The sequence below is a fragment of the Nannobrachium achirus genome (genome assembly GCF_963921795.1).
Source record: "Nannobrachium achirus genome assembly, chromosome: 12".
NCBI lineage: Eukaryota > Metazoa > Chordata > Actinopteri > Myctophiformes > Myctophidae > Nannobrachium > Nannobrachium achirus.
Window position 1 is genome coordinate 43,398,324 of NC_137832.1, and position 15,762 is coordinate 43,414,085.

The following is a 15,762-nucleotide window of genomic DNA, read 5'->3' on the forward strand; positions in this document are numbered from 1 at the left end:
ATGCAAGAGAGTGAGATGAGTTATTAGATGAGATAGATGAGAAGCAGGAGGGGAAAACGGCAATGGACATATAAGTGATTTAGGAACAGGATGTTCTGTCTAGGAACAGGAAACGGAACAGGTTGTGTGGGGGTGGTGGGGCACATTGGTGTCACAGAAACAAACGCGTGTGCTCGTTTCCTCCCGGCTCTATGCAGAAGGGTGGGGGTGTGGGAGGCTAGCAGGGCCGGGAGTCGCCTTTCATATTGGCGAATCGCTGTACTGAATGTTGGGAAGGCCGATAGAGCCGACTCAGCACCGTCGAGTTATGTACCGATTGGCACAGAATCGTAAATTATCGTCCGTCCGTCCGTCCGTCCGTCCGTCCGTCCATCCGTCCGTCCGTCAGTCCGTCCGTCTGGCCGTCCCCAGGCAATGCCAGCGCCGAGCACCGGTTTCCACCACGGCTGCCCAGTGCCCACACGCCCCCACCCTTGAGCACAGACCCGGGAGGAAACGAAATGTCGCGAAACCAACAGAGAGACTAGAGAGAGAAATGGTAGCTCCATGGAAAAGGGTGCGATAATGGAAAGGGAGTGAAAACTAACAAAGGCTGGGGGGAGAGGGGGTCTTCATGCTTCTTTACTTGTCTCTCTTTGAAGCCCTCATCCACAGCACACTGTCTCTCCATAAGCACCTTGCCCCAAACCTTTACAGTGAAGAAAGGCAGATGGATGGAGACTTGCATGCCTTTGATTCTGTGCCACAGGATGCTCTCCACCAAGGCCCCAGAGTCGCGCTCTATTTCTACCCGTGCAATAACTAAGGCGGCCATGATAGCCCTACGTTCTGGCTCAGCTCCTATGAGGCACAGTTATGTCTGGCAAGAACGGCACCCCAGGGCACGAGTTGGGTGGGGAGGGGGACTCAACTTCAACAGTAAAACTGAGAAGCGTATGGCTGCTTATGGACTCGGGGACACGGCTCACAAAAGCGTCAGTCCAGGACATCGTCAACTCTGTATTTCTGTTCATGGCTGTGTGTGTATGTGAGAGAGAGAGGGAGAGGAGAGAGAGAGGGGGAGGGAGAGGGAGGGAGGGGGAGAGAGAGAGGGAGGGGAGAGAGAGGAGTGGGGTTGAGTGTGTGACGGTCAAAGAGCACAGCAGGGCAGGAAGTGTTTCGAAAACAGAAAAATGTACAGTAATGAATGCTACTTCAAGCAGGGCTCCTCCAGCTGATCATCTCTTTTTCTCTGAGTGCCTCAAACATTAGGTACACACATCTAATCTAGTAAGAAGAATCGTCATTTTCTCTATCCAACAAGTAACACGCCAATGGCGAGTGGAGACCGTCAGACACTCTGCTACACCAGTGGGTCTCAAAGTGTCGTCCAGGGACCGACCTCATGGTTCCTTTGTGTAGTTGTAACTCTGAGACTCTCAGTGTTGGTGGTCCTTGAAATAAAAGGTTTGAGCACCTCTGTGCTACATGAAATGGAACAGAGCCTTCATTAGTATTATTGGTAACACCTTTGAAGGAAGTGGGAAGAGACCCAACTTCTCTTTAATATGGCTGCTCCTATATTCCATCTGGCAGATTCGTCACACTGGGAGGCAAACTGCAAGTCCGATGGAATGCATTGCAGTCAGTGAGAGCCAGCTGGACAAGATAATGAATAAACACTATGTCTGAATGATTACGACAGGGTAGGTCCAGGAAAATAAAAAAAGAAATATCACACATTGTTTTCTGCTGTGTTGCTTTTTGCCAGACCCAGGGGGTCGGCCTACAAAAGGCTTTGTCGGTCGGTCGGTCTGTCTGTCTGTCTGTCGGTCGGTCGGTCCCTCTTTTCCTCACTGTGCACACACAGGTGACGGCACTCAAGGCAATCAGCCGAGCAAGGGAGGGGCAGATGCGTGTGTGTGTAACACACACACACACGCACACACACACGCACGCACACACACACACACGCACACACACACACACACGCACGCACACGCGCACACGTGCACACGCACACACGCACGCACTCACACGCACACACACACACACACACACACACTCATACACAGCTGCACCCCTTCCTTGCATTCTGATTTTCATTGCGGGTCTGGCAGAACCAGGTGACCTGGTCTAGTTGATGTGGACATAGCATAATTTAGTTTCTTGTTTCTTCCGAAAGTGCCAAAGTATTGACTGTAATCACGAGACTGTCGATCATTGCCAATCTAGAGAGAAACGATTCCAGATGCCTCAATAAAATTACAGTGTGCACATCAAAAAACAAGGGATTAGAAAACACTGTGTGATATGTCTTCTTTTACATTGCTGAACCGATTATATGACAAAGGTCATTCAGAAATATTGTTTTTTCATAAGCTGGACCAGACGGCTCTTATTGACTGCAATGCATTAATTACATCGAACTTCAGTTTTCCTCCAGTGCCTCCCATGCGCCAAAAGTTTTTTGCCTCTGTTTCTTCTTTATAATTTGTCTTGCATCGGTTGCAGTTGAAATTGTGAGTAGAATTTTAAAAGTAGTGATCCCCAGACCCTGACTGTTCCAGAGCATTGCAAAATATGTCTTGACTTGATGAATGCTGTATATTTATGAGCGCATTTGAGATAAGATCTCTCCACGGTTGCCTTTTTTCAAATAAAATAAAAATATAAATAAATATTTCAGTCCCGCAGCTCAGCTTCCCTTGCAACCCAAAGAATCATAAATTACTTAGTGTTCATAGGTGAGCAGGTGAAGAGATTTGTTTTTAAAACAAAACATCAAAAAAGAAAAACTAGTGAATACCGACGATGATTGGTATTTCTCCAGTTTTCTCACCTTGGTGACAAGGATTTGGAGCTGGAAAGAGGGGGCTCCAGCAGGGAGATGTGGGCGAGAGTTCTTTAGCTGCTTGTGTTTTCACCACCGCTAAAAAATTCTGCACAGATGTGAGGAGATTGCACTGGAGACCCGGGGAGGAGAAAGAAAGAGAGTTAAGGATGAGGAGGGGAGGAATGGTGGGGGTGCGAAGAGACGTCAGCGTGGTGTTTTGTAGTGTAATTAGAAGAGCTTCTAGCCTACGCTATCACCAGGGACAAAAGCGTTCTCCACTTGACTTCACCGTTGTTTACTTCCTCAGCTGGTGTTGAAGGAGGGATCCAGCGCTGGGTGCAGGGGCGTCACAAAGGGGTAGGAAAGTGGGACTGAGTTACTAGGGCCCAAGGTGGTGGAGGGGCCTTAATTATTTTATACTTTAGCTATTGAAAAATAGCAGATATACAAGCTCGAGTGCCGCGCTGCAAGCTTGTAGATCTGCTATTTTTGAAAAGTCGTGAAAATGTGTGCAAATCTTTGAATATATGTATTTTTTAAGTGAACATTTGTAACTCAAATTTTGCTTCTGGGGGGTCCCTGTGGCCAAATACATACCATTTTGGGGGTCCTTCACATGAGAAGGTTTGAGCTCCACTGACATAGAAACATAGGTTTTTCAAAAAACCTCAGAAGGATTTGAGACATTCAAAGATTTTCATGATCTTTCAAAAATAGTAGATCTACAAGCTCGCAGCCGCGCTGTGAGCGTGTATATCTGCTATTTTTCAATAGTTAAAGCACAGGGGCCCGCAGTGAATCCTTGTACCCAGGGCCCAGAATTTGTTGTGACGCCCCTGGCTGGGTGTGGGAGGGGGTGAAAGCAAGCGTTGAAAGTTTGAACAGAGGGAGGAGGCCTGGCGAGGATTGACCTCATCTTTTGAAGAGATATCAGATATGCACTGGCATAACTAATGCATGCATGTCCTTGGTTCTCCCAGGGCTTGTTTATGTTCATGTAGAGTATTATGCCTGTGGGCGTTGAGCCATGGGATGTGTTCTGTATCTGGCTGAGTGTTGTATGTCATAAAAAAGCTTAGCTACTGTATGCATGTCTGTCTTAATGTATTTTGGTGAGAGGGTAATATTGCTTCTTGCAGCCTCATTGTCCCAACAACCCTCCTACACCTCTCTCTGCTGTTTTATTTTTTGTAATTAACCCAAGTTGACCTACAAGTTCTCATTACCGCAGGCTTATACAAAAGAGAAACACACACACACACACACACACACACACACACACACACACACACACACACACACACACACACACACACACACACACACACACAGAGTACACTTGGGAGACGTTAGATACAACTTAGATTGTCTTTTCCTGTAGGCCCCTGAGTAGCTCCCCTGTTGATATACATTGGTGTATTAAATGTTTAAAGATACAAGGCAAATGTTGGCCTGCTAAAGGCCTTCATTTAATTCTGTGTCTATATTACATACTGTACCTACTCTGTACTCCTTCATGTCCCACACTATCCCGCAAAAGCGGTTTTGCTGTTTTGACCTGGTCACCCTAGTAGTCCTATCCTCTGGGTCTTCTACACAGAAACAACATGATGTTGCTGCAGACGAGTGGAAGGGTTCGATCATCACACAAGGTTTCATAGGGCATTATTAAACTGCAGTATATAAACAATTAAGTGCAGAAATAATCAAATGACAAAGAAATGTCACTCTAAATAAATGGTATAGTAGTAATATAAATACATAATTTATATAAATATTTTAGTCAATCTCTATGGGACTTTCTTTTTTTTTGCACCAGTAAACCACACCCACTGCTATAGTCATAGTGCAGCGTTGTAAAGTTAATGTCGTTCTGAAATCACAATCAGCTGAGGGATCAATGCCACGTCCATTTAATCAAATGAGAAAAAAAAAGATCTTGCTATTTTTCCCCCACATCAAATATTTATTGGCAGTTTGTAGATGGAAATCCAGTATCTGATTCTGCGTTCATCATGAATAAAGAGTCAGATCAAAAGAGCCCCGACAGTCTAGGCACGGCTTGAAGTAAGAGTGGCATGGCCTCCACAGTTTCCTGCTAAACAAGAAAGGGGTAGGCTTAATTTGTTTGTAAAGAATTACATCCAGCAGAGCTACTAGAATCGAGGCCAACACCCATGGAGTCACGGGAGGGGAGTTGGGGAGGGTCTCACAGCACATACTTCAACTGACTCCACACTTTGCACAGATATTGCTCTGCTTTCCGTACCGTTAATGAACTTACACCAGGGGTTCTGAAACCTTTTCAGGCCGCAACCCCCAAAATAAACATATTTGAACTGGGGACCCCCACCCTGACAAGCACTTGGAATTGTAGGTATTACATTTAATGTGACTCGGTTCCGCATTGCGAGGCGTTGTGAGGCTATTTTCACAATGTTCGCCTCTTGCTTACTTAATATTTGAAAGTTTGGCCAGTTTGGTATTAAAACGGTCTTGAACGTCCTTAAATTGTCACTTTATAAATGTGCAGGTACCCTGTATACACTTATATACTGTGTGTTGGTTTGTTTACCATTGAGTGAGAAGAAAATAAGTACATTAAACTAATCATCTGGGGACCCCACACAATAATTTGGGGACCCCACTTTGGGTCCCAACCCCAAGTTTGAGAACCACTGTCTTACACGATGTACATTACTATGTCGCCCTAGTGCCAGAAGTGGTCTTGCGTGACATGCGTAACACTTTTGCAGTTATACAGCGCATGCGTGTGTGACTGTGTGTCTCATACAGACGCAGACACAAAGAGAGAGAGAGAGAGAGAGGGACACAGTTCTTCTTACGGCAGTAAGTGATAACTTTTTTCCAAACAGAAAATGAAGGCAGAGAGATCGTATAGAACGTGATACAGCGAGTGTACATAATAACAGTTTCAGTTCTATATATTATTTATAATACTAGAAGCTGGGCCGCCCTTCGGGCGGCCCAGCGTCTAGTCGGCGACCTGGCCAACTCGGGAACGATGTAAATAGGGAATGAATGCCCCGCCCTTTAATGCAAACCCATTATACCTGTTGTCATAGGACCCGTCTTGACCATCTGTTTGCCTGTGTCCATTTATGCCCATATATGGAGATATCTGTATCTGTCTGTCTGTCGGCGTCCATTTTATGTCCATATATGGAGATCACTGCAGATATAATCCTGGGTCCATTTTATGCCCATATATGGCCATATATGGAGATATCTGTCTATTTGCATCCATTTTATGCACATATATGGAGATCTCTGTATCTGTCTGTCTGTGTCCCTTTATGCCCGTATATGGAGATCTTTGTGATTCTGCGTCCATTTTATGCCCATATATGCCATATATGGAGATATCTTTTTATCTGCGTCCATTTTATGCCCATATATGAGATCTCTGTCGCTTTTTGTTTGTTTCTTCTTTAAGCATATGGAGATATCTGTTTATATGCGTCCATTTTATGCCCATATATGAGATCTCTGTCGCTTTTTGTTTGTTTCTTCTTTAAGCAGAATACGCAGCCTGCTTAAATCTGCATCATTCAAGTCATCTTCCCAGTCCCACGCTTTGTTGCTTGTCTTATGTTTGTCTTGTCTCTTTTATTTTCTTTATCTTTTTTGGAGCGGACCCCATTAATGCAAACCCCAATATACCTGTTGTCATAGGACACGTTTTGACCATCTATCTGTTTGCCTTTGTCCCCACCCTTTAATGCAAACCCCAATATACCTGTTGTCATAGGACCCGTTTTGACCATCTGTTTGCCTTTGTCCCCTTATGCCCATATATGGAGATCTCTGCACACACAGTACCGGTTGCGGAAAACTCTGATGTCAGACATCAGCTCCGCATACGGGCATTCATTTTATGCCCATATCTGGAGGACGCGCGTGCCCATATGAGTCAGCAGTTCCCATCTCTGTATGAGTCAGCCCTTGTGCCGATACGTCCATTTATGCCCATATATCTGTGTCCCCTTTATGCCCATATGAGTCAGCAGTGCCCATATGCCCATATATGTAGCCCATATGGAGATCTGCCCATATGCCCATATATGGAGATACATAACCATGGCATTTTGTGTTGACTCATGTTGCGTACGCGATGTCAGAGCCTTTTATGAAATGATGTCACAATGAGTCAGCGCTTGCGCCGATTTCCTCCGGAACAGCCTGATGTCAACAATCAACAATCAGCTCCGCATAAGGAGATTCCGAACGTTTCGCGCCGTTTCGGAAAAAACGCGCGTCGGGTCGGGTCTCTTTAATGCAAACCCCATTATACCTGTCATAGGACCCGTTTTGACCATCTGTTTGCCTGTGTCCATTTATGCCCATATATGGAGATATCTGTTATCTGTCTGTCTGTCAGCGTCCATTTTATGTCAATATATGGAGATCACTGCAGATATAGTTCTGGGTCCATTTTATGCCCATATATGCCCATATATGGAGATATCTGTCTATTTGCGTCCATTTCACGCCCATATATGGAGATCTCTGAATCTGTCTGTCTGTGTCCCTTTATGCCCGTATATGGAGATCTTTGTGATTCTGCATAAATTGTATGCCCATATATGCCATTTGCGTCCATTTTATGCCCATTTATGGAGATCTCTGTATCCGTCTGTGTGTCTGTCTGTGTCCCTTTATGCCCGTATATGGAGATCTTTGTGATTCTGCGTAAATTTTATGCCCATATATGCCATTTGCGTCCATATAGTTCTGGGTCCATTTTATGCCCATATATGCCCATATATGGAGATATCTGTCTATTTGCGTCCATTTCACGCCCATATATGGAGATCTCTGAATCTGTCTGTCTGTGTCCCTTTATGCCCGTATATGGAGATCTTTGTGATTCTGCGTAAATTTTATGCCCATATATGCCATTTGCGTCCATTTTATGCCCATTTATGGAGATCTCTGTATCCGTCTGTCTGTGTGTCTGTCTGTGTCCCTTTATGCCCGTCCCTGTATCCATTTTATGCCCATATATGGGGGCATTCATTTTATGCCCATATATGGAGAACGCGCGTGCCCGTGGGACGAACGGTTCTCATATGGGGGCATTCATTTTATGCCCATATATGGAGAACGCGCGTGCCCGTGGGACGAACGGTTCTCGAGATACGCGGATTACCTACATACATACACACTCACAGAGATTTTTTGTTGACTCATGTGGCGTACGTGATGTCAGAGCCTTTTATGAAGTGATGTCACAATGAGTCAGAGCTTTCGCCGATTTCCTCAGAAACAGCCTGATGTCAACAATCAACCCCGCATAAGGAGATTCCGAACGTTTCGCGCCGGTTCGGGAAAACCGCGCGTCGGGTCGGGTCGAGACCCGGCACATGCCCATATATGGAGAACGCGCGTGCCCGTGGGACGAACGGTTCTCGAGATACGCGGATTACCTACATACATACACACTCACAGAGATTTTTTGTTGACTCATGTGGCGTACGTGATGTCAGAGCCTTTTATGAAGTGATGTCACAATGAGTCAGAGCTTTCGCCGATTTCCTCAGAAACAGCCTGATGTCAACAATCAACCCCGCATAAGGAGATTCCGAACGTTTCGCGCCGGCCATATATGGGGGCATTCATTTTATGCCCATATATGGAGAACGCGCGTGCCCGTGGGACGAACGGTTCTCATATGGGGGCATTCATTTTATGCCCATATATGGAGAACGCGCGTGCCCGTGGGACGAACGGTTCTCGAGATACGCGGATTACCTACATACATACACACTCACAGAGATTTTTTGTTGACTCATGTGGCGTACGTGATGTCAGAGCCTTTTATGAAGTGATGTCACAATGAGTCAGAGCTTTCGCCGATTTCCTCAGAAACAGCCTGATGTCAACAATCAACCCCGCATAAGGAGATTCCGAACGTTTCGCGCCGGTTCGGGAAAACCGCGCGTCGGGTCGGGTCGAGACCCGGCACATGCCCATATATGGAGAACGCGCGTGCCCGTGGGACGAACGGTTCTCGAGATACGCGGATTACCTACATACATACACACTCACAGAGATTTTTTGTTGACTCATGTGGCGTACGTGATGTCAGAGCCTTTTATGAAGTGATGTCACAATGAGTCAGAGCTTTCGCCGATTTCCTCAGAAACAGCCTGATGTCAACAATCAACCCCGCATAAGGAGATTCCGAACGTTTCGCGCCGGTTCGGGAAAACCGCGCGTCGGGTCGGGTCGAGACCCGGCACTGCACTCCGTGCCGCGGCGGGGAACGCGTGTGCCGAATCTGAAGCCGGTGGGACGAACGGTTCTCGAGATACGCGGATTACAAACACACACACACGCACGCACGCAGAGACTTCTCGCATTTATAGATAGATAAGCCAACAACACATTGCGAATCGACGCATTGTTAGCAGAGCAGACCTGCCGTTTGTTACAGATATGTGGCACATAAAAGCTAAATGCTGCTTACCCACTTATTTTTTGTTTCTAGGGACAGAAAGTAGAACTTTCCCAGATGACCTTGGATAATCTGGATGGTTCATGATATTGTACAAGATCAGAAATGTATTTAGGCCCTAAACCATTCAAAGCTTTATAGACCAACAGTAGTACTTTTAAATCAATAATTGTACACACATGCAGCCAGTGTAAGGATTTAAGTCTACTGAAGATTCATTCTTGGAAGTTTTTCTAGATCTTGCTGAGACATAAGTCCTTTAATCTGTGCTATTTTTTTGACGTTGATCGTAGTAGAGTTCTCAACGGGCCTGAAAATGAAGGCCCAGCCCTAACTGGGCCTTCATATACATTTTAGGCCCTACCTGGCCCGAAAACGTTGGATCGGGTAGAGTCGGGTTTGGGAAAAATGTAGAACTCTATCACAGAGTAAAAGTAATATAAATAATAAAACAAATCTCTATTCTTTTTTTCATTGAGCCCATGGCCCGGCCCAGCCAGACTAATTAGCATACATTTTAGGCCCTACCCTACCCTAAATGTTGGGTCGGGTTCAGGTATGGTCCGGTTCGTGCAGAATTTGAGAACTCTAGATCGTAGGCTTCTTTCACTGCGAAGAGGCTTGCACAAGGCACACCATTTTATTAAATTAAAAACCCCACCCTGAGTCATTTAGTATTTGTAACCTAAGCTTTAAAAGTATTTCTTCGACATGAAAATGACAGATTCCCTGTAAAATGTCCCCATAAGGTCAAGTTAGTGTGGTTTTACTATTCTTGTAGGGATTGTTGATCACCACATGGATAGCAAAACAAGCATGCACACAACATTTTGAAAAAACCTGGAAGTTATCATTTAAAAGTAATTTCGGAAATGGAATAGTGATTAATCAGATTAGGCTTTTAATTAAATCAAACATTCTTTAATGACTATGAGATGTTTTATTACTTAAAGCCTTAAAGCTGCAATAAGCCGTTATGTCAGTAGTAATAAGTAGATTCCAAACGATAACACTGTAACTTTTACTGATAAATTGAGTACAATGAACCACAATGGAAACAATGGCCTCCCTATCCAATAAACTTGCATAGTAAACCCTTAAAGCTATACTGTGTAAATTGCTAAACTAGTGGTCAGTAGCGGTATTGCTTTTTTCGGCCGTTTTTCGCCTGGAGTCAGTTGCGGACCACCGCCGCGGACCACTGGAGTGGCGCCGCAAACCACCGCGACCGATACAAATCCGTGGAGGGGTAGAACGCATCTTTTCTGGCCAGGATTTGGGGATTAAGAGGTTAAGAATCCTTCACCATGGAAAACACTGTAGCTGAGGGAAGCTACTTCCTGAAGACGCGGCAGATAAGCTGTGATTGGCCTGTAGTGTATCATGTGTGTATGATTCGCGATGTGATTGGCCAACGTATACAGATGATGCAGATGACGCTATTTTTCCGCGAAAACCGGACCCCGGCAAGGATCATAGAAAACATATAAAGAGAAAGCTTTAGAACCTGAAAATAACGGAGTGGGTGTTCTAAAACTTTAGCGATTTAACAGTTAGGACAATTTTAAGATTTGTTTTATAAAAAAAGTTACATGGTATAACTTTAAATTGAACAAAGACAAAAGGGAAGAGAAGGCCACATGGACGGTATTCAAATGTTGTGTTAGAATCTCACGGTCAATGTTATGAATGTAGCTTTGAAGCATCAAACCTTTGGTACAGCCCCTTATGAATAGACCTAGATCATGGGCCTAACTTTTAACCCCAAAATAGATGAGCATGAGTACCGCATAGCATGGCTGGTAATCTATAGAGGTTGCCAAATTAGCTTTTGGCTAGTACTGGGCTGTGAGGGAGAACTGGAGTCACGGAGAGGGCAGGGACAGTGTACGTTTGTTAGTAGAAAATGTGTGTGTGTGTGTGTGTGTGTGTGTGTGTGTGTGTGTGTGTGTGTGTGTGTGTGTGTGTGTGTGTGTGTGTGTGTGTGTGTGTGTGTGTGTGTGTGTGCGCGCGTGCATGTGCGCGCATACACTGATGAGTGTGACTCAGTGAGGACAGCCGTGTGGGCAGCACAGAGCCAGGGAACACACTGTACAAGGAATCACAAGTGGGCCAGCTGCTAATGTTCAAAAGGGATTTTCAATTATCTCTCTGTCTGTTTCTCTCTCTTTTTTTTGTCTTGTAAAGTCTGGTAATTTTACTTTTTAGTTTCCTTCCTTTTTCTCATCTCACTCTTTCAGGACAAAACGATACTATCAACTTAATCCTATGCCATATTGCGCAGGAACGCTTTTTCAGAACCTTGATTAATTGATCGATTGAATATCTTATTAGACAGATACGTGAAAATGGTATAAGTACAGTCAAACACTCTAAGAGGATAACACCAAAAAGGTCCTTGTGGTCTTGTTTCCATTGGGGTCCTTGATTCTTAGTATTAGTATAGTAATCTATAATACTAATACATTTACATTCTACTTTACATGTACTATATTGTTACTTAAATATATTCATTTTGAAGGGCCTTTAATAGTTATCATTTCCACAGTTCAGCCATTGTAAAATAATGGCTAATTGCACCTTCACACCTTCACTCTATGACCACCATGCGACTGATGCGAGTGGAGGTTAATGTGCATTTGAAGAAATCAAACCACTGTGTGTGATCAGCCTCACCAGTGACCTATGGATTTATGAATGGTGTTCAGTTAAAGTAAGACCCTGCGATTATTATTTCTGCATTCAAATGCTGATAAAAAAGAAATCGTCCGCAATTCTTATTGTGACATTTACCTACAGTATCACAGTATTTGTTAAGCAAGCCTAATTGAGAGTGTGTTGCCCAAGCTCACGCTCCCTCTATCTATGGCAGTGTATCTGTCCTTCGTTTTTTGCCCAAATACGGAGACGCCTGACAATTACAATTACAGTACTGACATATTGTAGATGAATACCATCATATTTCGGCTTCCAAGTACCTGCTGCATTACATACTCTGATAAAGGGTACTGGGATTGTATAAACAAATACAATGCAGTACAATCCAGCCTGCTACTGTACCTGTACAGCTGCCGTTTCTGGAAAGAATTGGACCCCGAGAGGAGTCAGAGTGCCCTTGAGAACAATACTGCGGCCCTGCCTGCCCACTCGCTTGAAGTTAATCTTAATAAGTGTGAGAGAAAAGCGCTTAAAAGGCAACCGTATAGATATAACATCAAAGGTATAAGGTACTTGATGTTGTTGAGAGAAAAGGAGCCTTTCCATTTCCCCTTCTGTCTGCCTCCTACACTAGATTGAAAATTCCATTTGTTTATTTGTACTTGAGAGAGGTATTTTTAATACCACCCTTTTTATAATGAAACACCCATCTGCCACTATTGTTAAAACTAGGGAAGTTACTTTCATTGTTTATTCCACATAGTCTTTGAGTATTTATAAGACACAAAAACAATATAAGAGTATAAGACATTAGAGTCCTTGCCCCCCTGACCAGTTACACAACAAAAGGTGAGGGGCCCAGCTTCTGTCCTTCAAGACCAGGCTCTCTGGGCAGAGAGTTCAGAATACCCCTCTGAAAGCCATATGAAAGCATACTGTATTTACAAAAGAATAAAATAAAATGAGAGACACCTGTGATCTGCACATACTGTATCAGGGCTCTATACCCCCTTTCATGAATTGCATGTCAATTTGTGCTTGAGAAAATACACCTCTTTAGTCACTTAATTTACACACTATTTACGAACAGCTGAATGAGACACAGTTTGTTTGACATAATGGGGGATTTACATCCAATATGTTGCATATCAAATATTGGAAAGAAATATTTACCCTACATCTCCTTACCTAATACCTCTGGGCAAAAAAAAAAAAAAAAAGGTTCCACTCATCTCATCCCAAAGCCATGCCAGCACATACCTGACACTTTACAGCTAAACTTATTCAGTTTATGTAAGGCGATATTGTATATGACCTAAACAAAATCTTCATTTGTATACCTTTATACCTCACACAGTTCAAAAGATAGTTTCAACGACTCAGTATAGCTTCCCACTGATCGGTTAAGGTCATGTTTTTAAGTGTGTAATTGTGCAGAATTAATCAAAATGTTCATGAACATGATATCTCCATCCTTTAGTAACTGACCCAGCTCAGCAATATTTCGATTTTGCCAGTTAGAAAGTGTTTTACCTCCAGCTTTAAATAATGGGTTCTTCCATATGGTACAATAGTGCATATTCTAAACCACAGATTCTAAGACGTTTATGTAATGCTTTAACCACTTTGCATAAAACATGATTAACGGAATTTTTATACCCTTATCATGTTTAGGATGATGCCAGAAGGAAAAATGGAAACATGTTTATTTTCTGAAATAATTTTCTAATCCATCAACCTGCATCGACATGATTTGTCTTGTAAACCCTGGACACCGTTGTATCTAGCATCCCTATTCAACTTTATTCCTAGAAACAGATTTCTTTTTTAAGGCTGCTTCCATAGGAAGACTGAAAATAATTTGCTAATCTCATGAGGAAGTTTTAGTGGAAGTACTGGTGAAGTTAGGTTAATGGCATGTTGCCCCAGTTGCACAACGTTTTCCCACCACTAAAGGCTCTCTGTAATTCATTTGACTCAGAAAACATAAAAATAGATTTTTCCCTCCCACCTCACGTCCTTCCGCACATTCTATCCATACTCCCCTTTCTCCTTTCCACAAAATGCTGCTTTGAGTGTGTTGTCGCAACAAAAGGCTTTTTCAAATAAAATGAATTGGAATAAATTGGACAGTGTCATGTTCCCATAGCCTCAAATGAAAAGCCACCATTTCTCCACTAGTGATGAAATAAGCAAAAACCTCCCTGTTGGCACTGGTACTTTCCTTCAGATGTACACCAACACCCAACAGAGAGAAATAATTAGAAGAGAGACACCCTTGCGCGCACACAACTTAAATATGCACCCCTTGTCAAGCCCACAGGCCAACCTAATGACCCTCACATGTCTGCCCCTCTCTCTCTCTATCCCTCATATCTTTCTCTCTCACACACAAAAACATTCCCACATACACGCCCACATTCACACATATACACATACACACACACACCCGCGCACACACATGCACATGCACAAGAATACACACACAACCACAGAGCCCTTAGATGTGATTGTATTAGGTTCGTCTGCTTTTACGGTATACACTTGATCATAAGACTTCAATAACGTCTTAGAAAACTTCCAGACCATGTGCCATATTGCATATCCGTTCACATCACACACACACACACACACACACACACACACACACACACACACACACACACACACACACATACACACACACACACACACACACACACACAGCAATACAAGGAAGTATGTTTGATAGAGATAATTTTATAGATGAAGCGAGGGATCTACGATAGGGATCTTTGGCATTCAGTCTGTCTCCCCCAGCACCTCTACCGATACACTAAACTAGATCTTCTCTTTCCAATAGACTATCCGTTGTGGTGGGAGGAGATGCATGTCTATCGTGAGCTCAGCTATTTATTGTGGCCCTGTGAAAATGTCTGATAAATTAAGACACTGAGTGTGTGTCTGTCTTGAAGAATGCTGGCTGTGTGTAATTTGCTTGTGCAGGGATGCTTGTTAGACTTCCTATCAGCTATCCACAAACATTCTCCTCCTGAAGATTGATTCCAGGCATACAGAAACAACTCGCTGTTTCATTAAAACCAACAAGTGTTGCTACCATAACCATACTGCTTAAGAGTAAATAACATTGCCCTTTTACAGAGCAGTTTAGTTTTGAATCCTGAAAAAAATGACTTTTATTGGATAGGAGTTTGTACACATGACACATTTTGTGGGTTATTTGCACTCATGACTGTTCTATATAATCTACATCCATCTAGTGACTGGTCTCCCAGTTAATCCCTGTCACAGAAAAACACCTCCATAGCATGATTCTGCCATGACTGTAGGGATGGTACTAATGAGGTGATGATGCTCATGTGGCTGGTTTCCAGGAATTGGCCAGTTAGCACAATCTTCATTTCATCAGATAAGGATTTTTCTTGTCATGGTATGAGAGTCATTCAGGAGCCCTTTGGCAACCTCCCAGCAGGCTGTCATGTGCCCTTTAGTGAGCAATGGCTTCCATCTGGCCTCTCTACCATAAAGGCCTCTTTGGTGGATATTGCACTGATAGATGTTGGGGCCTGGCTCAGAAAAACAAATTGGAAATCTGGTATTATCACACACTAAATGCTAATCTTATAAGCTTTTCTGAAATTCACATCTGTCTCCTTGTAGACTGTTTTTCTCTCTGTCGCGCGCCACTCTCACCGTGCCACTACACTCGGACAATAGTGATCATCCAGATAAATATCAAACATGTTTGAAAATGATCAGGACGGTGCTGAACGAACTGTTAGCAAATCAGGAGGTTTAAGATCGTATC

The 15,762-nt window shown here is 43.6% G+C and overlaps 1 protein-coding gene across 1 annotated transcript in view; it reads left to right on the forward strand.

Annotated features, from left to right (window-relative positions):
- The first annotated feature begins 5,642 nt into the window (after positions 1-5,642).
- gpat2 (glycerol-3-phosphate acyltransferase 2, mitochondrial) overlaps positions 5,643-15,762 on the forward strand; it is a 71,623-nt gene continuing 61,503 nt past the window's right edge. Inside the window, exon 1 of the mRNA XM_080738650.1 lies at positions 5,643-5,665. The gene's annotated coding sequence lies outside the window, so the exon portion shown is untranslated. The remainder of the gene's footprint in view (positions 5,666-15,762) is intronic.